Here is a 26,848-nt window from a genome sequence, read left to right on the forward strand (position 1 = left end):
TTACACATCCCCTAGTATGTTAACGAGGGGAATCGGCGATGGCGGAGGGTGCCCGTTCAGAGGTGCGGCAGATGACGTTCCTGGTGCTTACTGAGCAAACCACAAAGAGGGCCTATATCAGCAGGAACCAGGTCCTTGCTGGGGAATCGGAGCTGAATTTGGACATTTTCCAGCAGATAGTGAAGAGGATCGGACAACTAGAAATAAATCTTATGGCAACAAATGTCACTGTTCTTTCCAGTTATCATCTGCCACAGATGAGATGCTTTTTCTCAGAAATGAGTCTTCAAGATGGGTAGGGTGACCAACTCATCCCTTTAATCCGGGACACATATTAATTACACAGATTCTGTGGCAGTTTAAAACCAGGTGAAATGGAGTCTTGAGGTGTGGCAGTTTAAAACCAGGTGAAAGCCAGCCACAGAACCTGTGTAATTAATATGTGTCCCGGATTAAAGGGTTGAGTTGGTCACCCTAAAGATAGGATATGTGTTTCTACCATTTCTCTTTCAATGGTCCTGGTGACACAGCTCAACACTGGGATGTAGGAGGGTCCGAAGGAGCCAGGCACCTATCCTAAAGCTTTAGAGGGTAGGCCCCTCCCCTACTGCATCCCGGACTCTTCAGTTCGTGTTAGGTGCCCACTGGAGTGGGTGCTACTCTAAAGGGCTGCGGGAGCAGCTGAAGAATTAGAGTAGTTAGGGAATTTTTATTATTTTATTAACTTTTCACTCTAGCTAGGTAGGCACAGTGTGAGGATTCTCATTAGTGAATCCTCACACTGCTAGCGCAGCAGGAGCTGACAGAAGCGCGTCCTGTCAGCTCGCTTTGCACAGGGGAGACGCTGTCTGGCCTCCCTGTGCAGCGCTTACAGCTTCTTTTAAGAAGCTGCCTGGGCTCTGGAGCGCTCTGAAACCGGCTTCACGCTAGGTGGGGATCATGGGGGACAGGCGCTCTGTGATGGCGGTGGCCATTTTCTGTGGAGCTTACACACTGAGCTCCTATTATGAGAGGACAGCAGTGTGTTACAGGCATGTTCCAAGTGGTCCCCAGCCGAGGGGGAGATACTGGAACTAGGAGATCCTACTAAGGGAGCGGCTGTCTGGGGGTGGTTGGCGCCAAAAGTCACAGACCCCGCAGCAGCAGGGACTTGGTCTCTTCCCTCACTCTGTTTTGGCGCCATTCGGAACGCTTGCAGCGGAGCTGAGCTGGCTGACAGAGTGTTTGGATTTCCTGGGCATCGTTTCCCCGCATTTGAAACCGACAGACAGATAAGTGGCTGGGTGCATTGACTCTGTATAAACGCTGTTGTACATTGATTGCACTGTGTGGTTACTTTACATCATGTCTGAGCAACAAGCTGTGGTTTTGGGGGAGGGAGCCCTTAATGCATTGAGCGCTTGTAATGTATGTACACAAAAAATTGTACCTGAGCAGATGGCCAAGGGGGGTTTGTGTATTGCTTGCGCTGCTGTGAGACCCATGGGGAGTGAACCCCAGAGGGTAGAGCAAATTGAACCCGCGTGGGCTAGTGCCCTGGGCAGGTCTGTTAACACTTTAGTGCAATTGCTGGACAGAGTGATGTCTTGGTAGATTCTCAGAGACCTATGCCATCATCTCAGCAGTCCTCTGGCTCCTTGCCTCTTACCCTGGCAGATCCTGCTTTACTACAGGTGATGCAGGATACTGCAAAGGGGATCAACAGGTTTAGTGACTTGCTAGACAGAATTGATGTTGATGCTGCGGGGACCCCTAAAAGGTCTTACTCAGTGCCTTTATTGGTGGATGAAGAGGAGGGAGCATATGCAGACATTCCCTGGGTGATGATTCTGAAGATTCCTCAGCCGCAGGGGTGGAGGATTTGATTACTGCTGTTAAACAAGCTTTAAAATTGTCTGTGGAGGATAAGACTCCTGCTAAAGGTGTATTTAAACGGCAGCGTAAGGAAGCTGTTACTTTCCCTTCAGATGAAGGTTTACAGGACTTATTGGAAGGGGCTTGGAAAGCGCCCGATAAAAGGCTGCAGATGCCTAAGAGATTCTTAAGTCTGTACCCCATGCCTGAGTCTCATGCGGAGCTTTGGAAAAAGTTCCAGTGGTTGATGCTTCTGTGGCACGTCTGTCAAAAGCTACTGTATTACCAGTGCAATGGGGGGGGCAGCTTTTAAGGATCCTGTGGACAAAAAGCTGGAGGGTAACCTCAAAGCTATATTTGAAGGGGTGGGATACACCCTACGTCCCCTGATTGCTTCAGCCTGGGTCTCTAAGGCCATGATTGAGTGGGCAAATGATTTGTGCACGATTTTACATGCTGACCCTTGTGTGTTGCTGCTGGCGGAGAAGCTTAAAGCAGCCACAGAGTATGTGCTAGAAGCTGAGGAGGAAGCTCTCAAGATGGCTACTAGAGTTTCCACAGGAGAGTGCTCTGGCTTAAGGCTTGGGAGGCAGATAATGAGTCTAAGAAGGCCTTAGAAGAATTAGCTTTTAAAGGAAAGCTGTTATTTGGCTCTGAGCTGAAAGAGATTATTAAGCAGGCCACAGGTGGCAAGAGTACCTTCCTGCCTGCCCCCGCAGCCAAGCAGACATCAGGATTTTCTGCTTTTAGGCCGTCCTTTCGGCCCTCCCCTAGAGGAGGTGCGTCCTTTCGAGGACAGTCATTTAGGGGAAAGTTTCAGTCCTACAGGGGAAAAGCCCCAAAGTCAAAATTTGGTTCCTTTCATAAGAAACCTAACACCAAAGGAGAGGACAAACCCTCCGCATGACTGCCAGGCGATCTGCCTGGCTGTGGTCAGGGTAGGGGGGCATCTGTCACAGTTCAGGGACGCATGGGCATTGCTAGACCAGGATTCCTGGGTATTAGACATTATAGCCCAGGGTTACAGAATTCCCTTCAAAGGTCTTCCTCCAAGAAGATTTATTCCCACACCACTACCAAAGGAGGCTCGGCTCCGTACAGCCCTCTTGGGAGCGGCTCACTCTCTGTTAGAGAAGGGGGTGGTTATCCCAGTTCCCAGAGCGGAGTGGAAGAGGCTTTTATTCCACTCTGTTTCTGGTGCCCAAACCAGACGGGTCTTTCAGACCAATTCTGAATTTAAAGTCTCTGAATGTCCATTTGTGGGTAGACCATTTCAAAACGGAGTCTCTACGGTCAGTGCTACTAAGCCTGGACCAGGGAGAATTTTTGGCATCCATGGATGTCCAGGACGCGTACCTTCATGTCCCTATACACCCAGAACATCAGGCCCTGTTGAGGTTTGCGATAGGAGACCTGCACTTGCAATTCCAGGCATTGCCCTTTGGACTGGCCACAGCACCAAGGGTATCCACCAAAATAATGTCTGTAATGGCGGCTGTGCTTCGGCTGAGGGGAATCACGGTGATACCATATTTGGACGACCTGCTGTTCAATGCGGAGTCAGCAGACAGGTTGCAGAGTCATTTGGCAGAAGCCATCAGTTTTTTGCAGGCTCACGGCTGGCTTTTAAACTTGCAAAAGTCTCAGTTGGTGCCGTCACAGAGACTCCAATTCCTGGGAGTGGTTCTGGATACCCACTTACATCGGGTATTTTTACCAGAGGCAAAGGCCAGGGATCTGGCTGCCTTGGTCCAGGAGATTCTCGGTTCTCGGAGCACATCAGTATGGAGGTGCCTCAAGTTGCTGGGGAAGATGGTGGCGTCTTTCGAGACGTTGCAGTTTGCCAGGTTCCACTCTCGGGTGTTCCAGTGGAACATTTTGACGGTTTGGTCAGGAAACACGCAGACCATGAAGTCAGAACAGATAGTGTTGTCTTCGGAAACTCGATCCTCCCTGAAATGGTGGACAGAGGTGGATTCCCTTCAGTGGGGTCGGTCCCTGCAGTCCTGGAGCTGGCTGGTAGTCACTACAGACGCCAGTCTCAGGGGCTGGGGGGCAGTAGTCTTGGACTTACGTCTGCAGGGCTTGTGGACTCCAGAGGAGTCTGCTTTACCGATCAACATCTTGGAACTGAGAGCTGTGTGGAAAGTGATTTCTCTGGCGGGAGACAGGTTACAGAGGCTCCCTTTAAGGATTCAGACAGACAACGCCACAGCTGTGGCGTATCTGAATCACCAGGGAGGCACACGCAGCAAACTGGCTATGTGGGAGGTGTCCAGAATCCTCTTGTGGGCGGAACAGAATGTTCCAGCTTTATCAGCTATATTCATACCAGGAGTGGAGAATATAGAGGGCCGACTTCCTGAGCAGGGAGGAGCTGATGGAAGGGGAATGGAGCCTGAACTCACAGGTGTTTCACCAGATTACACAGAGGTGGGGAACCCCGGATGTGGACCTGATGGCATCCAGGTTCAATCATCAGGTACCCAGGTTTTATGCCAGAACAAGGGACCCACTGGCAGAAGCAGTGGATGCTATGACTATCCCCTGGGAGGGGAATCTCCTTTATGTCTTTCCACCATTTCCAATGCTGGCAAGGGTGTTGAAAAAGATACAGGCCCAGGCAAGCCCAGTGATCTTAGTGGCCCCAGATTGGCCAGATTGGCTTCAGAGATTGTCTGTGGACTCGTGGCGTCTACCTCTGAGGTCAGACCTGCTAAAACAAGGACCGTTCAACCATCTGGATTCAGCTCGATTAATTTTGACGGCCTGGCTGTTGAAACCGCCATTTTGAGGAATAAAGGATTTTCAGAGGCGGTGGTTAACACAATGATAAAAGCCAGAAAGTCAGTGTCTTCAGCGAATTATTATAGGGTCTGGAAGACCTATATTCGATGGTGTGAAAGACAGAAGTCACACACATCACGCTTTAGATTGGCAAAAATGTTGGAATTTTTGCAGGATGGCTTTTCCTCCGGGTTAAGCCTTCAATCATTAAAAGTACAGATCTCGGCCTTGTCTATTTACTTCCAAAGAAGGATTGCATTATTACCGGAAGTACAGACCTTCCTGCAGGGGGTGTCTCGGTTGAAACCTCCCTACAAACAACCAGTGGCACCATGGGATTTATCGCTGGTGTTGGAGTGCCTTCAAAAGGCGCCTTTTGAACCATTAAGGTCGGCTGACCTTAAATTCCTTACGTGGAAGCTGGTATTTTTGTTGGCAGTGGCGTCAGCAAAGAGAGTATCGGAGTTGGGTGCATTATCATGCAAGTCTCCCTTCCTTATATTTCACGATGATAGGGCTGTCCTTCGGACGGTACCCCAATTTTTACCGAAAGTAGTCTCTGCTTTCCATCTAAATCAGGAGATAGTTCTGCCTGTGTTCAACCCCCAGAGGGTTCTAGGAAAAGGGACAAATGGAGAAATTTGGATGTTGTGCGCGCCTTGCGCATTTATGTGGACAGAGTTAAGAGTGTCAGAAAGACTGATACTTTACTAGTCTTGTATGACATACACAAAATTGGTTGGCCTGCTTCTAAGCAGACCATTGCTAGGTGGTTGCGTTCTGTTATAGCGTTTGCATATACTAAAGTTGGTAGGCCTGTACCGGCCAGGATTAATGCGCATACCACCAGGTCGGTTGCCACCTCTTGGGCGGTTCGACATGGGGCAACAGCTGAGCAGGTTTGCAGGGCTGCCACTTGGTCATCTGTTCATACCTTTGCCAAATTCTATAGGTTTCATGAATTCGCGTCGGAGGACGCATCATTCGGGCGAGCAGTAATGAGAGCTGCAGACCTGAGCGTACCCACCCAAAGGACCGGCTCTGGAACGTCCCAGTGTTGAGCTGTGTCACCAGGACCATTGAAAGAGAAAAGGGGATTTTTGTAAGAACTTACCGTTCGAATCCCTTTCTCTGATATGGTCCTGGTGACACAGCGATCCCTCCCTTACGCTCAGTAAGTATGCCAGGTTCATGATGTTTCATGTTATATGGTTAAAAGTTATTTTTGAAAAATGTGCATATAATATGTGCAGGCGTTTGTACTGAGTTAATGTATTCCAGTGGCTTTGAAAGATTGAACTGAAGAGTCCGGGATGCAGTAGGGGAGGAGCCTACCCTCTAAAGCTTTAGGATAGGTGCCTGGCTCCTTCGGACCCTCCTACATCCCAGTGTTGAGCTGTGTCACCAGGTCCATATCAGAGAAAGGGATTCGAATGGTAAGTTCTTACAAAAATCCCTTTTTTTTAATGATCACCCAGACATTAATGAGAATCATAGAAGGGTGAGCAGAAATTATTATGATTCCTCCTTATTGGCTGAGAAGAATGTGGTTTCCAACAGCTCCAAAGATACAAATAAACCATGGACTGTGCCTATACAGCTGGGATTACTAGATGTTACTATGGTATCTCAGCATTGAGATACCAACCAGACTGTGCTGGAAGTACCACTGCAGACAGCGACACTCCAGGCAGGAAAGAGGAACTGCAAGGAATTTGCAGGGAGCTAGTATGAACACCACAGTAACACAATAACCCCCAATCTCTGTTTAGACTGCAATACCCAAGGCAGGAGGATGGATGTTGGGTACTTGTGTACTATCACGGCGCCCATCGCATCGCAGACCATATCGCATGCGATGCGCCGCGATATCGGCCGATGTTGTACAATGGCATACAATTTTAAAATTCGATGGGATGCGATTATAAATTGTATAAGCACCCTAATGGGTGCGTACAATGCTTAAATGCACCCCCACGCCACTCCCCCAGTATAAACGTGAACCAGAAGCGTGGCGAGCGAAGCGAGCCCGCGAGGGGCGGCGGTACGCGTCCTACGACCTTTTCATACCCCCACTATCCACGTCGGCGTGGAGTTGATTTTATAAAGTGTGGCGAGCACAGCGAGCCACCGAGCCCGAAGCGTGGCGAGCGCACGCGGATACCTTCACAGGTATCCGCGCCCCCACGCGGGCTTCACAGGTATCCGTGTCCGCTCACCACGCTTCGGGCTCGGTGGCTCGCTGCGCTCGCCACACTTTGTAAAATCAACTCCACGCCGACGTGGATAGTGGGGGTATGAAAAGGTCGTAGGACGCGTACCGCCGCCGCTCGCCATGCTTCGGGTTCATGTTTATACTGGGGGGGTGGCATGGGGGTGCATTTAAGCATTGTAAGCACCCATTAGGGTGCTTATACAATTTAATATAGTATATGTGTTAAAATCGCATTGCATCGCATGCCATCGGGTGTATGGCATGCGATGCGATTAAAAAATCGGGCGACTAATTATCGGGGCGCCGTTCTAGTACACAAGTACTGGATGTTGACTAGGAATATTGTACAGCGAAGCTTGGCTATGAAGCTGATTAACAATCATTGGTATATACTGTATCCACTATCACTTCATTTCATTTTCTTACTTTATTAAAATGTATGCATATATTATGCTTGCAATTCATGCTTTTCATTCGTTATCCCATCTCCGTTGCTTGCAGCTTTTTTTCTCATTTACTATCACAGCATTGCAGTAGTATAAAATGAAAGATAACACCTGTCACTGTAGTTTAGGGAAAGGAAAGGAAACATTATTATAAAAGGTTCTTTTGATGTTTTTCTTTCTTTCCTCAATACAGTTGTTGAGAAAAATACTTTTATGTTGGAAACCTACAAATATGGAATGATGATTCAATTGCACTGAATATTAGGATGAACTGCTGACATTTTAACCCTTTCGCTGATCACGGTCTGGGCCGCACATGCACCAGTTCAGTCTTTTTTGGCACTGGTTTGCAGATGTCTGTTAGTTTTATACTCCACTTAAGCATATTATATATTGGTTACCAGCCTGACAGAACAGTATTGCATACCTCCCAACAGTCCCGATTTCAGCGGGACAGTCCCGATTATCAGGGCCTGTCCCGCTGTCCCTCCCGCGGTCGGCTGTGCCCCTCGGTGAGGGGGGGCTGTTGGGAGTCCCCCCTGTCGGCTGCTAAACAGCATGCGCACAGCATCTATTCCCGCAGCCAGGGGGCTGGGGGCATGGCTAGAGGCTCACAGAGCCTCTGGGTCATGCCCCCCATAGCGGCAAAATGGGGGCGTGAAGTGAGCCGCAAGTATAGGCCACGCCCCTGAAATTAGGCCACGCCCCCTAAATTTCCAAAGCGCCTCCGGCGCGAAGGAGCTGCGTCCCGCATCGACAACGACAAAAGTTGGGAGGTATGGTATTGTTAGTGCTGGCAGCTGTGTGCGGCTGAACGGAGCAACATTTGAATTGCTCCATCTAGTGGCCATGGCATGCAAAACGCTTGAATTCCCCCCATAGAGGTAAGAAGCATCGGTCGCCTTATATTGTGTAGGATTTTACATACAGAGGGATTTATTGTCGTACTTACTGTACATAGAGTAGATTTATTATTAATTCATGGCAATGATACAGTTACTGAGGGAAACAAATAACAGTTCCTCTTAGCAACTTAGCAACGTATTATAAATACTCTAGTTTGTACTATGGGGGTGATTCACCTTTGATCGGAATGGGAGGAATTTGGCCACGTTCTGATGGTGGGGGCTTTGTGCATGTGCATATTTGAGCATGTGAAGACCCTGAGATAGAACAGCTTTGGCGAGTTTCACACTCCACAGGGGGCCTTTTTCGTCCATCTTTGGCTGAAATAAAAGTCAGTTTTTACTGACTTTTATTTCTGAAGGCGAGAGAAATTGTTCGATGGTCAGCGTGCATCGAATGATTTCACTTCCATTCAGCTGCATGTGAGGGGATGGGTTCTCAGACACATCCCCTTGCATGTTACCGAGGTGATGTGGGCAGCGCTTGCGGTGGTGGGGACGGGCGGTGGGACCTGCTCCAAAACCTGCAGCTTAGGACACCGTTGGAGCATGTGCCATGTAGGTCTGTGTGGGTTGTTAGGGCTACAACAACTAAGTCGACAAGCATTGGGTTGACACCACTAGGTCGACAGACAACAAGGTCGACATGGGTCAAGGTCGATATGTTTATAGGTCGACATGGGTCTAGGTCGACAGGACATTAGGTCGACACCGTCGACATGGACACAGTTTGAAGTGCAGCACATCCCCTCGCTCGCAATGCTTCAACACTATTTTACTGTCCCACCGCGGCCTAGTGGATGGAAGGGTATGAAATACCGCCTGTCGGCACATGTCAGCTCAAAAAACAGTGAAAAACACCATGCCGACCTTTTGACTGTCAACCTTGCCCATGTCGACCTAATGCTTTTGTCGACCTAATGACCTGTCGACCTAGACACATGTCGACCGTGACCCATGTCGACCTTGTTGTGTCGACCTAGTTGCTGTAGATCTAATGACCGTATCCCGTAGGTCCTGCTGTACGGAATTTATGTCTATGGCCGATACAAGGGTTAACAGTTGTCAAGGATCTCCACACATTCTAATTTTGTTCTCATGGTGAATAAAGTTCTTTCATGTTTTCTAACAAATCCTAAACAGAGCACAAAGTCAAAGATCTTTTTTTATGAGAGCTCCAATGGGAATGGAAATATGCATCACTTCGGAGGCAAAACAAAAAGTTCTCGAAAATGTAGCTGGACTATTAGCTTTCAGGTACACTTAGGTCTCTATGATACGTCACTCTGCCTTTGTTGCCAGTTTTGTAGTGAGTGTCAGATAGTGTAATACCCCTGTGCCAAAGCAATTGAATTGTGTGCATCGTTATTGATGTCTCTACCCTTTATCTCAGCATTTACACAGCAGTGCGTTTTCTGGAGATTTTTTTTTTTAAGTAGATTTATTTAGATATAACTTTTCAACTGAAACACAGCGCTATTTCCTGTCTCTACTGCTACCTGCCTTATTATATTACATCACTTCCTGTGGCTTGAACCCAGGGCTAGATTAAGCCTGGGGGGCACGCATTTAAGATATAAGGCAGAGGGGCTCATCAGCACTCTTTTGGCCTCCCACATCTTTCCTCCATTTGTCATCCTACCCGACCCAACTATTGGAATGCACAGTGCAAGTGCAGCAATGTGCTCTGGGGTGGTGGTATATTTATGAGATTGGATATATTCAATGTAAACCAATGGTGAAGAGGCAGAACTCTGGGAAGCAATGGAATCATCTGATGCCAGGCTCCTGCTCCCAAGGGGGCACCTCTCCTCCTCTGTGTGTTTAAATCAGTTCATTGAAAGCCGTCAATATCACATCTGTGGCTAAGTTCTGAAAAATATGTGTTTTTTTGGTACTTGTTTCCTAGCACGGCGCCCCCGATGTCCATCGTACACCAGCGCATCGCATGCCATATAGCCGCATACGATGCATGCGATGCGATGCATTTTTTAATTGTACAAGCACCCTGTTGGGTGCTTACAATGTTAAATGCACCCCCACGCCACCCCCACTATCAACGCAAACGCAAACCTGAAGCGTGGCAAGCGCAGCGAGCCCGCGAGGGGCGGCGGTACGCGTCTTCCGACCTTTTCATACCCCCACTATCCACGTCGGCGTGGAGTTGACTTTAGATAGCATGGCGAGCGCACACGTATTACTTCACATGTATTCCGCTGCGCTCGCCACGCTTCGGGCTCGGTGGCTCGCTATGCTCGCCACACTATCTAAATTCAGCTCCACACCTACGTGGATAGTGGGGGTATGAAAAGGTCGGAGGACGCGTACCACCACCCCTAGCGGGCTCGCTGCGCTCGCCACGCTTCGGGTTGGCGTTGATCCTGGAGGTGGCGATGACTATGGGGGGCCATTTAACATTGTAAGGACCCATCAGGGTGCTTGTACAATAAATAATCATATACGATCACACCGTATGCCATTAAATGGCATACGATGCAATATTTTATTGTACAATATCGTGTCGCATCGCTTACCATCGTATACCTTATTTAGTATAATGGTAATTGATGCGATGGGCGCCGTGCTAGGAAACAAGTACCGTTTTTTTCCCTCTCTCTTAGAGATAGATAGATAGAAAGAGATATATAAAAGGGGAGGCACCTATATGTATCTTGCCTCCGGGTCACTTGGATGAACTTTCGCCACTGCAATGGTGTGTATTAGATTTAAACGCATAGTTAAGACACAGCTTTTATAAAGTTTTCTTGAAGTGGAACAAAGCAAAGGTAAACAAATTAAAAATACAAAGAGAAAAATAAAATCAATCATGTATTTTTTCACATGCAAGAATAGCAGCAGCCTCTGCACTTCTTATACACTGGGACCAGACTCAGGAAGACTCAATGGGTGGTATTCAATTGTTATATTGTTATATTGCACCCGATCTTCTGTATAAAATGATGGGAGAGCCTAGGCTGATATTCATGTGATCAATTTTTTGGCGCATATCGCACTCATTATGGTCAGGTTTAGTAACACATTTCAGCTCACCACCCCCAGGGATAGCGAGCTGAAATGCTAGTGAAAAACAATTGAAAACTGCCCTTTTTGTATCAATCTAGCCCTGAATGCTCAGATAGGAGGTGACACAGGACACAACACATTTATCTAGCCTGCTGTGTAGGGGTGAAAAGTTAGGATCCCTGACTCAAATACAACACTCCCAGTTTTCCTCGGGTCGGGAACCTTAGTTCAGGGTTGCCAACTCTCCCGGAATGGCCGGGAGTCTCCCGAAAATCGGGACCCCCTCCCGGCCCCCCGGAAGGGTGGGCAACCCTCCCGGATTCAGGGGGAACCCCCCCCCCCCTTCGCCCCGGATCGCGGCATTAAAATGCCGCAATCCTCGGGTCTCAGAGGAGGGGGCGGAGCTAAAATGTCACAATCGCGTCATTTTAGCCCCGCCCCCTCCATGGAGATCCGTGAATTCGGCAGTTTGCCATCATGGGGGCGGGACTTAGTGATGTCACACTTAAGTCCCATCCCCTGAGCGGCTGCTGGAACTCTCCTCTCCGGGCTTCTCCCGGAGAGGAAAATTATAAAGTCGGCAACCCTGCCTTAGTTGGCTGCTCATGAAACCTGACACTCCTGTGTCTACCTGCAGTGCACAGTATCTTAAATGCATTTTGTATGTCTGGTTCTTCCTTCTGTTGCTACAGAAGAGGGATGTTAGTGTGCTCTGACCTGGGGGTCTTGGGGTGTGCCCCCCTTAATCCATCTCTGCCTAAACCAATGACTACTAAGACTGACAATGTATCCCTTTCTTAGCTATAATACACAAATGTAGCCTTACCACTGTTACAATGGGCCTTATTCTAGTTCACTCTTTCTGACAAAATCCTTCTTAGATGGACAAAACCATGTGCACTGCAGGGGGCAGATGTAACTTATGCTGAGAGAATTAGATTTGGGTGAGTTATTTTGTTTCTGTGCAGGGAAAAGTAAAGTAAAACCCCACCCAAATCTAATTCTCTCTGCACAAGTTACATCTGCCCCACCTGCAGTGCACATGGTTTTGTCCATCTAAGAAGGATTTTGTCAGAAAGAGTGAACTAGAATAAGGCCCAATGTCCTCTCAGCTTAACCCTCCTAACTTTCAGTTCTGCCCATTAGATTTGTAGCTTTCTAATGAGCATGGTCCATCATACTCTTCAAATTTACACTTCTGTATAGCTTGTCTACCACCCCTGGACCCCACACTTACCAGTCAAGAAGTTTTCTGAAGCTGAAGAATTACAAGTGTGGACATTTTTATTTTTAATAAAATATATATATATATATATATATATATATATATATTTTTAAACATTGCTTGTTTATGTTACTGTATTTGCATATAAGTGAAAGTGAGTTTTTGAATGTAGGCATACAAATGCTTATATACTGTATATATATATAATACTGTATATTGAAAAGGATCACAAACACGGGAGCTTAGATGACGACTTTTGGTGTTTATTTTGTACTTCAGTGATAAAACACCCAATCCTATGACTTGGGTAGCTTTTCCACCTTCAAGAGCAAGGTGACTCTGCCCTGGAAACCCTTATATCAGGAAATCCCAGGTGCTGCGGATTACACACATGGGATTCACGTGGGATACTTTTAGTATCTCAGAAGTAGTACTTGCCACCAGTCAGAGACCAGTAACCAGTAACCTTACTCTATGACTGGTGGCAAGTACTACTTCTGAGATACTGAAAGTACAATTGCTCGGAAGAGATACCCACCTGTGAGCTGTAAACCATTATTTTAAAGCTTGTCCGGATATCGGGTTACTATGGAGCACTACGGTTATGTATAACAAGGTGCCTCATATATACCTTGATGTCGTTATACATCATAACCAGTTTTTATTGAGGAGATCATATCTTTTTGCATAAACTTAATCGGATCCAGATCACCTCTGATGAAGTCCTAAGGGACGAAACGCGTAGGGTTATATCTAAAATCACTTTACTCATATGCTGGATCAAATATTGGAACTTCATGTAAAAACATTCATATACTGTATTAATGATCCGAATAAATACAGTTGTTGTACCATTATGTTTTCTTTATGGTAAGAGTATTGAGCGCACTTTTATATTCCTTCCTTTTTCATATATCTATCTATCTATCTATCTATCTATATATATATAGATATATATGTATATGCATATATATATATATATATTATACACACTTAACATCGGCACTCACCTTTCCTAGTTTTGGGGTGCCCTATGGCTTGTGACCACATTGTTTAAACAGACATTGGAGGGGGGCTGCAGGCTTAAATGCATTGAGCAATTCATGAACCAAATCTCCACTATTTATTATCAGTTAATTTAGTGTGTGCAGAGCCCCTCCAATGTCTGTTTAAACAATGTGGTCACAAGCCATAGGGCACCCCAAAACTAGGAAAGGGTGGTGAAACTGACTAGTTTGGTATAAAACCACATTATGGGGGCAGTTAGACATTAGATTAGAAATCAGTCTCCCATTATAATTGTGGTCACCGTTTACTTTAACTTTAATTTTGTTTTATTTTGTTTTATTTACTTATTCTCTTTTTGAATTTCCCGTCACCATAGCTACCGAGGGTGGACGTCAGTTCCGGGACACGGGAACTCAGACAGTGTCCTCCGCAACATGAATACGCATGTTGGTTCCGGCGTCTGACGTCATCGACAGAGGACGCCACGGCAACGTGCAGAAAATGGACGGAAGGAATACTGGTGAGGATACGTGCAGACGGAGACATGACGGACCGCCCAGGAACAGGTGAGCTACATTACCTGCTGTTATAAAAGTTTGTTCAGGGTTAGTTAACAGTTGATGCCCTATGAGGAAGGTGCCTTTGCACCGAAACGGCCCGTCAGGGCAATTGTGGATTGTTGTACCCACCGCTGTCTTCAGCCCCGCTGTACTCCTATGACGATGAGTATTGGCTTTTGATTTTCTCTATCATGCTGAATAAACTACGCACGAGAGTGCTTGATTGATTATTTGCTGGGAGTGCTAGTCCTCTCTGTGGTCGTTCAGACTGATACTCTGTGACGTCACCAGTGGTTACATATAATTATTGCTGACCCTGCACCCATCTTACTCACTGAAGAGTGTGCGTTCCCTGCTGATCTATATAATTGGTTATTAATTTGGATACTGGATACGCATCTTCTATTTTTTCTTGAACTTATTACATCTGACTGTCCATTGGGGACATTTTTTTCTATTTATTTTGACCAAGTGATATGGAGCTTAATCTGGAGGACTTTTCTGGCACTAAAAGATTCACGGATAAAGATGTGAATAAAATCTTGTTTGCCGACACTGCTGCATTGGACTTTGACAAGGATAGTCCGGATGAAGTGTATGCTGATCTATTTAAATTAAGAAAGAGGCTGGTTGAACTTGAGTTACACGGACTTACCCTGTCGCAATACCATAAAGAAAATCTGATCCCTAGGGGGTTTCGCATCAGGAACCAACCGACGTTGGGCAGATCCAACAAGGATTTTTGCAATCAGGAGTTGTGAGAGTGCTGGTGTAGATTGCTTGAAGTCTGACACCGGTTGTGATTGGCTGACCAAGCTAGAAGAATCTGTGGATAAATTTAAAACTGAGCTTTTAGCTTTTAAGAAAAGCAAGTACAGGAAAGTTAAAGAGGATTATCGCGAGTTGAGGGTATATCCCTGGTTGTCTGGCCAAACCCAGAGGAAACCTTGGAGAGGTAACTTTAACAGGAGAAAAAGACCTGAGGTCCAATTCACTGATATAGAGTCTAATACCTCATACAGTGATTCGGACCAATCGACAAGGGGAGCTACAGGCTCGACTTTTTTAGGCGAGCCCTCCCGCAGCAGGTCCAAAACAAAAGGAAAACAAGGAGAGGCGGCATTAAGCACCACAAGAAACAGACCACAGAGAGGGGGAAGGAATTAGTGGTGTATAACCTTTCTACCTATACACCCAACGAGTCTGAGTTATCAGTGCTTAATAAAGGCCTCACCTTTGTACAAACTCACAGACAAAACACCTTTGATTGTGAAATAGACCTCTATAAATGTCATAGAAGTCTTAGGCTGAAAGATTACTTTAGTAAGCATCCCACTGAACCACAATCACAAAAGATGTGTCCTTTTCGTGGGCGTTCCACGTTTGACCCTCCTGGTTGTAACCCCTCCGTTGAAACCTTTATGAGGTTAATGAGACGGGATGTGATACCTAAAATTGCTAAATCCCGCATCTCTAGACCCAACTTGAGCCGTGATGAACAGACAGCTCTCCGCACCTTGAGAGAGAATATGGAGATCATAGTCCGCCCCGCGGATAAAGGCGGGACTGTGGTCATCCTTAACAGGTTAGACTACATTGACGAGGTGACGCGACAACTGTCTGATGTTGCATGCTATAAAAGGCTCATGTTTGATCCGACGGAGAAATACAAGAGGGAGATTGATCAGATTCTTCAAATGGGAATGAATAATGGTTGGATGGAGGATGACACCATCAGTTTCCTTACACAGGAGTTCCCGAGAGTCCCCCTCTTGTATATTCTCCCAAAGATCCACAAAACTTTGGTCTCACCACCAGGGAGGCCCATCATATCCTCAATTGGGTCTTTGTTCCAACCAATATCCCAATATGTGGACTACCACCTACAAATGGTAGTACAGAACACACCGTACTGGTTGAGAGATACCACACACTTCCTCAATAAATTGGAACAGTTTGGTCAGCCACCAACCGGGTGTCTGCTAGTGACGCTAGACGTCACTAGCCTATACACCAATATTATGCATAGTGAAGGAATAGAAGCAGTCAGGATGTGCGTCGGGTCCAGTCCACACTATGTCGGTCCTCCGTTGGAATTTTTGTTACTTTTGATTGAAATCATTCTTCACAAAAATTATTTTCTTTTTGACAATTCTTTTTATTTGCAGCTTAAAGGGACAGCCATGGGGTCAAACATGTCCCCTTCATATGCAAATTTATTTATGTTCAATTATGAAAGAGCCAACATTATGACGGATGTAGAATTTTCACATAACATAGCCATGTATGTATGTTTTATTGAGGACCTTTTCATGGTGTGGACTGGAACCCAAGACGAACTTGCTAGATTTGTGGAAAAATTGAATTTAATACCTGGTTCCATTAGATTCACGCACTCATGTAGCAGTGAAAAAATTGATTTTTTTTGGACGTTACGGTGTCTGTAGATGTGTTGAAGTTCTCAACTAGCCTCTACAAAAAAACAACAGACAAAAACAGTCTATTACTGGCAACCAGCTTTCACCCAGCTCCCCTAAAGAAAGGTCTACCATTTTCCCAGCTCGTAAGAGCTGTGAGGATCACTACTGATGAAGAAAAACTCAAGGAGACCTTGGAAGCCATGGGACAATGTTTTTTGGATAGAGGCTATGATAAGGGGGAAGTGATGGAGGCCAAAAAGAGATGCCTTGAATTGAGGAGAGTAGACCTATTAGCACCCCAGCAGAAAAAGGAAAAGGAAGACCGCTTGATTTTCTCTAACACTTATTCCATTAACTCCAACCTCATTAGATCCACAATACTTAAACACTGGCATATTCTGAAAACAGATCCAGTAATAGGCCAACAGTGCCAGAACACACCCCTCTTCTGCTATAGGAGGAGTGCTTACATCAGACAGAAAATTGTCTACAATGATGTGGGACCCAAAGCGGTCAGGAGAAGCACTTGGCTGGACCAGAGAGTTGGAGCAAATAAGTGCATGAGATGTGTGAACTGCAAGTTCCTTGTGGCTGGAGACAGCTGGCAACACCCACAGACGAATCGCAGATATACCATTAAACATCATATGGACTGTGAAACTAAATTTGTCGTGTAAATGGTTCAGTGCCCATGTAACATGATTTATGTGGGTAAGACCATAAGGATGCTCAAAAAGCGGATCGGCATGCACCGGTCTTCAATTAAAAAGGCACTACAGAAGATCGAGCCCACCACCCCCCCTGTTGCGAGACACTTCGCTCAAGCAGGACATCAATTAAAGGACTTCAAATTCCTACCTTTTGAGTATGTAGCCCCCATGAAAAGAGGTGGCGATAGACATAAAGCTCTCTTGCGTAGGGAGAGCTACTGGATATACGAACTCAAAACTATGGCGCCTAACGGGCTTAATGAGGAGTTTAGCCTAGCTATGTATTTATGAGTGTTGTGATTGGAGCCAAGTATTCAATTTTCCACATTATCTGCTTAAATACTGTAATATTGTAATTTTGATTATTTCTTGTTGTCGGACCTTTGGGTCCTATACCTACACTTTCTAATTCCTGATTATGTCCTATTTAAGCGTGGTGAAACTGACTAGTTTGGTATAAAACCACATTATGGGGGCAGTTAGACATTAGATTAGAAATCAGTCTCCAATTATAATTGTGGTCACCGTTTACTTTAACTTTAATTTTGTTTTATTTTGTTTTATTTACTTATTCTCTTTTTGCATTTCCCGTCACCATAGCTACCGAGGGTGGACGTCAGTTCCGGGACACGGGAACTCAGACAGTGTCCTCCGCAACATGAGTACGCATGTTGGTTCCGGCGTCTGACGTCATCGACAGAGGACGCCACGGCAACGTGCAGAAAATGGACGGAAGGAATACTGGTGAGGATACGTGCAGACGGAGACATGACGGACCGCCCAGGAACAGGTGAGCTACATTACCTGCTGTTATAAAAGTTTGTTCAGGGTTAGTTAACAGTTGATGCCCTATGAGGAAGGTGCCTTTGCACCGAAACGGCCAGTCAGGGCAATTGTGGATTGTTGTACCCACCGCTGTCTTCAGCCCCGCTGTACTCCTATGACGATGAGTATTGGCTTTTGATTTTCTCTATCATGCTGAATAAACTACGCACAAGAGTGCTTGATTGATTATTTGCTGGGAGTGCTGGTCCTCTCTGTGGTCGTTCAGACTGATACTCTGTGACGTCACCAGTGGTTACATATAATTATTGCTGACCCTGCACCCATCTTACTCACTGAAGAGTGTGCGTTCCCTGCTGATCTATATATATATATATAGAAGTGGGGAGCAGATAGCACTCGCACGGGCTTAGGAAAGAAGGTCAGACAACACAGAGGTACCGACGTTTCGGATTTTAATCCGTTATCAAGGTTAGAACACAGAAAATGACAAAAGCACTTACATTTAACAGCGTGGACCGGGATCAACCTCGCACTGCCCTCTCCGTCACTCACTCCTCCAAGCCCTGACTTCCTGTCTGGTCACCTGATTCAGACAAGCCGTCTGACGTCATCGGGATTCCCACAGGAGGCGTCCGTTGCTAGGAGACAGCGGTGCTAGAGCCGGGCCAGCAGCTCGGAAGCGGCCAGTTACAAACACCTAAAAGAAAAGTGAACACCATTAAGTTAATCACACAAGGAAAGCGGGGGGAGAGGAAAAGGGGAGAGAGGGACAAGGGCAGTGGGGGAACAATACATCAACCGTCAGCAAAAATTATCAGAATTTTTTTTTCTGAAAAAATGGCAAAAAGTATATAATGCATGTGTCGACTGTAACAGCGTCAGCACTTAGCTTCTTGTGGGTCAACTATATTTTCAAAAACATATTGAATGAAAGTTGTTCATTGAGACCTCTGGGATTGACAGTGTCCAGCCTAAAGATCCATTATGTCTCAATTTGAAGAAGTCACTTTCCTCTGTCGCCACCTCTCATGTCGTCAGGGACGTGGTCGATTATGATGTAACGTAAGTTCACAAGGCTATGTTTAGCAGCTAAGAAATGTTTGGCGACTGGTTGTTCTACAGGTTTGTTCAGGAGGGCGGCTCGTATGGCAGTCCGGTGTAGAGCGATCCGTTCTTTGAACGTCCTGATCGTCTTACCCACGTACCCCAAGCCGCATGGGCAGGTAATCAGATATACCACGAAGGTTGAGGAACAGGTGAGTACATGCTTGATGGGTATCGGGCGTCCAGAATGGGGATGGGTGAAGGACTTAGTGAGCTGCAAGTGGTGCAGCCAGAGCACCGGTAGCACCCTGCTGCTTTGCGGGTGGTGCCCAATGGCAGTCTCATAGAGATGTCGGTGCGGACCACCATATCACGAATGTTGCGCCCCCGGGTGAAGCATGGCATGAGGCGGGCATTTTTAAGGGTTTTGTTTTATATATCTCTACATCTATATCTATATGTATAGATACATATATATCTCCAGGGTGCACAAACAAAAAAGATTACATAGTACACAGCAATATATCTAAGTTTTAAGACCTTAAAACAACACAAGGTTTCATAATGAAATGCTCAGGGTGCTATAAGTGCCTAAAATGCAAAACCTGCACACATATGATCACATGGACATTTTTCAATGCTACTAGAGACAAAAAAAATTCATAACACACACATTAAAATGTTTCTCATTGTTCGTTGTGTACATAGTAACTTGTCCATGCCACTGCTCCTTCTCAGTGTCTATCTCCACATCCATAGTACCCCCTCCCATCCTCCACATCAGTGTGTCCCAAGGTTCTATTCTCGGCCCCCTTCTCTTCTCCTTGTACATCTTTTTCCTGGTTGTGCTCCTAAACTCCTTCCGCCTTAAGTACCAGCTCTATTCCAACAATACGCAACTGTACCTATGCCTCTCCTGACCTCTCCCCAGCTTTCCTCTTTTGGGTATCCAGCTGTCTATTTACTATCTCCACCAGGGTGTCTGAGCACTCTCTGAAGTTTAACATGGACAAATCCAAATTCATCATCTTTTCCCCATCCAGAGTCCCTCCCCAAATATCATTATCATGGTTGACAACATTATAGTCTCCCCTATTCCCAAACTCTGCAGCTTGGGCATCACTCTGATCTCCCCTCTCTTATTTGCCCTCACACCCAATCTTTGGCTCAATGCTGGTGGCTCCAGACTTGCAACATCAGGCCATTCCTTTCCCAGGCCATACCTTTCGCTGGTCATTTCATGGCTTGACTTTTGTAACATTCTCCTCACTGGCCCCCCAAGCTCTCATCTCACTACCCCCTTACTGGAATGAGCTGCCTCACTACATTAGACTCTCCCCAACCTTGCAAAGTTTCAATCAGTGAAAATTTGTGTTCAAAGCGCATCCTTCCGCTACATAACCTAGTCTTGAGGCTGCTTTTCCAACCCCCTACTTCACTCCTTGGCCATCTTTGCTTTGCCTACTTCATCGACTGGCCATCTATGTGAAATACTGTTGAAAATGACCCTGCCAAAATAGCCGACTTAAATGAGACACATCTAATGATGCTAGAGGAGGCAGCGGCCATTTTGGGAGTGACATTGACTACAGTCCAACAGAGGCAGGTATCAACAGCAATACCCATAAGTGTGGGGAGTCTTGGCCCTGGACTGCTGACCAGCATAGGGGTCTCGGGAGACACAGTCAGTCAAATGCTACAGCTACAGAGGTGATGGCAGTTTGAAACTCCTGACAATGAGCAGATAGTATGGCATTATTCAATGGGCCATTACTGTGAGGGGCATAATTCTAAGGGGAATTATTGTGAGGGGTATATGATACAAGGGGCACTATTATATCAGTGTAAGGTAGTTTATTTGATTTTTTGTTTCCTGGAAAACTATAAATATCATGTTATCTAGTCATCTCCCTGTTATTTCAGTTTGTCTTCATTGATTATTCTGTAAAAGATGGATATCAGAGTACACTGATAATTTACATGCATTTTCCTAGAACACAAGAAGTGTTTGATAATTCTTGGAACTGACGTTCTTCTCTGAAAGTCACTTACAGCTAAATAATTAACATTTATGTTTTGGGTATGGAAACATAAAAATGTGTGTTTTAAATGCTGGTGGATCATGAAGTGTTTACTTAATTAAATTAGGTAATTAAAAAAGACATCATCCATGTATTAAGTGCTAAATTTACCATGTGATTGAAAATTTTTAAAGCATCTTGTCAATGAGCTTTTTATTTCTTTTTACTGCTAAATATAAGAATAATCATTATAATTTTCCAGAACGTATAAATGCCATCGAAAGTAGGGAAGAGCTTTCATTATTAGCAGTGGAAGGTGACAAGTTGCAAGCATAAATAGCTTAAACCTTGTTTCTATAACTATTACATGTGCAGATTATGCCACACACTAAGATTACATCAGTAATGGTGATGCCTTTACTTTACATCCATGGGATTAAATATTCTGTTTGCATTGGCATTCAGAGAATATTTATTAAGGCATTGAGAATACATTTTGAGTATGCTTTGGCAAAGTAAGGCTTTATATGGTAACATATAAGACATATGGTAAGACATCTATACTAGTCATGAATATTTATGGTGTACAATGCCTTGCAAAAGTATTCACCCACTTGGCTTTTTACCTATTTTGTTAGATTCCAACCTGTAATTAAAATGTTGTTTTTTTGTTTTTTTTTTTATCTGAATTTTATGTGATGGATCTGCACAAAATAGTTGGTGAAGTGAAATGAGAAAAATATTTATTAAAAAGTTGTTGAGAAGTACAAGTCAGGGTAGGGTTCTAAAAAAATAATCAAATCTTTGATGTTTCCCAGGAGCACCATCAAATCCATCATCTTCAAATGGAAAGAACATGGTAGCACAACAAACCTACCAGGAGAGGGCCGCCCACCAAAACTCACAGACCGGGCAAGGAGGGCATTAATCAGAGAGGCAGCACAGAGACCAAAGGTAATCCTGAAGGAGCTGCAGAGTTCCACAATAGAGACTGGTGGCTCTGTGCTGAGCTTTATGGAAGAGAAAAGCATTACTTAGAATTGAAAATAAGAAGGCATGTTTTCAGTTTACCAAAAGGCATGTCGGCGACTCCCCAAATGTATGAAGGATGGTGCTTTGGTCATAAGAGATTAAAATTGAGCTTTTCACCCCAAGTCGCCACAGTGATATATGGTGGTGGCAGCGTCATACTGTGGGGATGTGTTTCAGCGGCAGGGACTGGAAAACTGATTTGACTCGAGGAAAAGATGGATGGTGCTAAATACAGGGATATTCTTGAGCAAATTCTGATTCAGTCTGCCTGTGATTTGAGATTGGGATTGAAGTTCTCCTTTACCCAGGACAATGACCTGAAGCATTCTGCTAAAGCAACACTCGACTGGTTCAGGGGAACATTTTAAGTGTGTTGTCAAAGCCCAGATCTCAAGCCAATTGAGAATCTGTGGTCAGACATGAATATTGCTGTTCACAAGCAGAAACCATCCAACATGAAGAAGCTGGAGCAGTTTTGCCTTGAGGAATGGGCAAAAATGCCAAGGGGGTGAATACTTTTGCATTGTACTTGACATGGTAATGTAATATATTTGTTGCAGTAGACTTACTGTATATAATAGACTATATTATAGAACAAGGAAGCACTACTCTGGTGGTTGTCAGTGGCGCCGAGGGGGGTGATTACATTTGACCAGGTTCTGAGTCTGATGGAGGAGCTCAGGGCCCTCTACCCCCAGCAGTCTCTTTCCCCAGCCCAGAACATGCTGCTCAGTGCTGTGTGCTGAGCTGTAGAGAGAGGCAGCTGCAGCCTGTCCTCCCCCTCTCTCAAAGCAGATGTGTGATCCCTCCTGCCCTCTAGTTTAGGCATTGGCGCCCCTGTTAAGTTTTTACAGTGACCACACCCCTCCCATTGGCCATGCCCCCTCATGTTACTGGTGCTTGGAAGTTGGCTCCCCTGAAGGTCCTGCACTACATTATAATGGAACCTATTTTGGGTCATATATTTATGTATTTTACATTTGGAGCTTACCTGGAGGCACCACAAAAATCCATCAATATGGTAGTCCAACAATCCCTGCCATGTCGTTCAAAACAGTAATACACCAAATAATACAGTATGAGGAGTGTGTAATAAATTGTGCAGTGCACAGCCTGAGGCTGTCCCTGACGCCCCTGGGTGGTAGAAGCTGGGATAATTGTAAAAGATGAGTGTAAAAGAAAAGATAAAATAAATTATTGGGTTTTATAGTAGAATTACAAGACACAGAAAGCCTTAACCCTCATGCAGGGACCTGGAGAACCACAAGTCCCAGCATGAGGGACATTAAATGGCCTGGGACTTGTAGTCCTACTACAGAACTAATAGCCAAATAAAGCACACACATGATTAAAGTAGAAATGTATTACACACACCCTACACACTTGCCTGTCTTGACACAGAGGTTCGGTACACTTCCTAGTAGAAAGTCCAAAAAGGGTACCTGCAAAAAAAAAAAAAAAATACTTATCACTCCTCCGATTTTTTATATAAAAAAAGAACAAATAGCAAAACCCAATCCATACAAACTGAAGGAATCCCATGTATACACGCGGGCTTGCTTCCTCTGACTGTCAGGTCCCCTATGACTTCCATCACTGCTGGACCCGGCACCCAATCAGGGGGCACCACATGAGCAACAGTCCCCTGATTGGCTGAGCACCGCTGACCTGTCAGTCAAGTGGAGCACTATTTCTATTTAGAACAGGGATGGATTCCCTGCTCTATATATGCGTGGGAACTTTGTGGTTTACACAAATCTAACTTGTAGTGTAAAAATACAGCTGTCTAGCATTTGTGGGCTGCCTGCAAACACAGTATTTACCCTGCATGCAGTTATAATAGTATTTTAATCCATTGCATTTCAGCATGGTATTATCAAGTACAAACTTTCTAACTTTTTTCTTTTTCTTTACAGAATCAGCCAATATTCAGGTCTCTCCGTCATAGACAATTGTACACAAATCAAACCTTGACATAATTATCAGCCAAAAAGTAAGGCCAGCGATGTCATAAAGAAATCAAAAAGGAGTACTGAATTTATACAATCTATGACACACAATAAAATCTAGTTACGTTCCAAGAAAGTATTAAAAACATAAATCATTTATTTTATCAATATAAAAATGCATGTTGCTCCTCAAGCACAGGATTGCCAGAAATAACGTAATCATATAAAGATTGAATTTGTAAAAAAAAAAACAATGATCATATCTGCATAATGTCTCATGCATCCACAGTTGATGTACTGGTGGAAAAGTACTGTATTTGCATTGCTGTACTAGAGATTAATCCAACGTTCTTAAAATTATTGCTTTTTGGTGCCCAGTGACATAAGGCGCAGAACACTGCAAGAACATGTATTTAGACACAAAATTCTCCTACTGTATATACCTTTACTAAGTAATACTGTACATCTCAATATACTGCCATACACAGGATTTAAATGCATAACCTGTTGTTTTCCAGTCAAACACCCTACTCATTAAGCTATGTAATCCTGCATAAGAACTCTCAAGATTTATAAAGGTATTAAGCTACTTTGTAAAAAGAATCAATATTGCAATTGACCAAATCTATACACACCACATATATCTGCCCAGTTGCAATGCTGATCAATAGGGAGATTTAAATATGTTTTAAATTCTCTAGCTTTTTGTGGAGGGTAGGATAGCTTATGAATAGAGTGACTGCAATGCCACAGGCAATGAATGGGTTTGAATCCCAGGTATAGAAACATAGAATTTGACTACAAATAAGAACCATTTGGCCCATCTAGTCTGCCCGTTTTGTCAGCATTTTGAAATGTACACAAGACTCTCGCGCGCCCCCTGACAACGGAGCCTACCTCTGGTCCCCGACGCCTCCCCCGCCGTCGCTGCAGGTACCCCTCGCTGCCCCGAGCACCCCCCTAACCCTGCCAATCTCCCTGAAGTGGAGACGGGCAGGGACACGCAGCGTCCCGCCGAGAGACTGGGACGCCCGTGCATGTGAGACGCACGCGCTTCCCAGTTCAGTGTAGCCCCTGTCCGCCATCGCTCGTCAGTGGGGAGGGTCTGGCGAGCCCCGGCGAAGGATGGCAGGGGCTACATCTGTATTAGTAACAGAATGGATAAGGGAAGGAAATTGGCAGTTGGGAGATGCTAGGTTTCAAAAGAGGAGGGAAGCTATAAGTTATAGGAATTAAAACATTTAATGAACAAGTGCCACCAACAGTCCCCCCTTCCCTGGAGTGCTGCACAATACCCTTCTATCGCTCTATGACAATAATAGGGGTACATACATCAGCACTTTATTCATCCCAAATCTGGAATGAGTTCAACTGAGAGCTGTATTCTGCTTTATGGGATGATAAAGCAATTGATGAGCCATATCAGTGGCTCCATTCACCACTCTATTTATAGTACTGTCTGTGGCAATGTCATGTTTCTCCTTGTATTAAGCATTATACAAATGCAGAATTCTATATGCCTAACATCTATCCTCTGTTCCTCCTTCATGTCACTCCCTTCTCCTTCTCCATTCCAATGAATGCTCCCCATTTAATCTGACACACCAGACAAGTTTATTTACTTTTGTGTAGTATGTTATTCCAACTGGAATAAAAAGGCATTTATTATATTATTGTACAGTAATCTCAATTATTTTGAATAAATACTGGAGGATTGAGAAGCCGTAGAAACTCTCTATGGTCTTAGCGGTCGATCCCGGTTGTGACCCAATTTCGGCACCTGCCCCGATGGTCAGGGTTTGCGCATGAGCATTTCTGCGCATGTGCGATTTACAATGTCGCTGGGCCATTCGAGCGTGGAGGGAGGGATGGGGGCCGGCGGGGTCGGTGGCAACTCTGGGACATGAGAACACCCATTGTTTCATGGGCATCCCCATGAAAGTGATGGGCATTCCCATGGGAATGTGGGTTGGACGAAGTCTGCCGGGGGCGGGTGGCAGATGTCACATGACTTCATCCGCCTGCCCGGACTTCATCCTGGTGCCTGCAAATACTGTATAAGTCAGTCTTCACTGACTATTTGCAAAGGCAGGGGAAATCCGATGGTCAATGATTTTTCCTGCTGTGGGAACAGGAGGGGATGTGTCTACGTAACTCAGCTTCGCGGCTTACCGAGTCACTAGAATCACCCCCTGAATTTGTTCTCTGTGCTCAACTGAATGTATTACACTTTGAAGATAGCAACCATTCAGATTGTATCTATTATCTTCTAGAACATGGATGGACAATAAGCGTCCCTCCAGCTGTTGATGAACTACACATCCCAGCATGCCTTGCATCTGTTTCAGCATGGCCAAATAGCACAACTAAGGCAAGGCATGTTGGGATGTGTAGTTCATTAACAGCTGGAGGGACGCTTATTGCCCACCCCTGTTCTAGAAGATGCTAAATAAATGAGTAGAATCTGATTGGTTGCTATGGGCAACATCCCATCTTCAATAGAACTCCCATCTCAGTAAATTTACCCCTAGGCCTAATTGATAATGGAAGGGAGGGAGGTCGGAGGTAGGGTGGTCGGACCAGCAGGTCCGACCCCCAAATCAGGTCAGTTTGATGTCCCCTCAGGTCCGATGCGCGGTCCTGTGTGCAGAGGGGACATCAAACTGACCTGATTTGGGCTGATTTGATGGCCCAATTTGTTGAACTTGGATGAAATCGGCCCAGTGAACGGGGGCCTTAATTGTATATCTTACTGCCAGTAGCACCACTTGGATTCCTAGGGTATAGCCGTATCCTATTTGAAAATATTTTCTTAAGGGATGTACACACGGTGCAGTCGAATTGCATTGCGCCATGTACAAA

At 45.2% G+C, this 26,848-nt stretch overlaps 1 long non-coding RNA gene across 2 annotated transcripts in view; it reads left to right on the forward strand.

Annotated features, from left to right (window-relative positions):
- The window catches only part of LOC146042560 (uncharacterized), a 35,949-nt gene extending 10,367 nt beyond the window's left edge, over nucleotides 1-25,582 (forward strand). Inside the window, exons 2-3 of one of the 2 annotated variants that reach the window (XR_014463917.1) lie at nucleotides 21,824-21,959; nucleotides 23,954-25,582. This is a non-coding gene — a long non-coding RNA (uncharacterized LOC146042560). Of the gene's footprint in view, nucleotides 1-9,350; nucleotides 9,465-21,823; nucleotides 21,960-23,953 lie in introns of those variants that run through there. The other variant, XR_014463918.1, reaches the window with a different exon arrangement.
- Nucleotides 25,583-26,848: the final 1,266 nt, after the last annotated feature.

Source organism: Crinia signifera, chromosome 19, assembly GCF_055691185.1.
Source record: "Crinia signifera chromosome 19, ASM5569118v1, whole genome shotgun sequence".
Classification (NCBI taxonomy): Eukaryota; Metazoa; Chordata; class Amphibia; order Anura; family Myobatrachidae; genus Crinia; species Crinia signifera.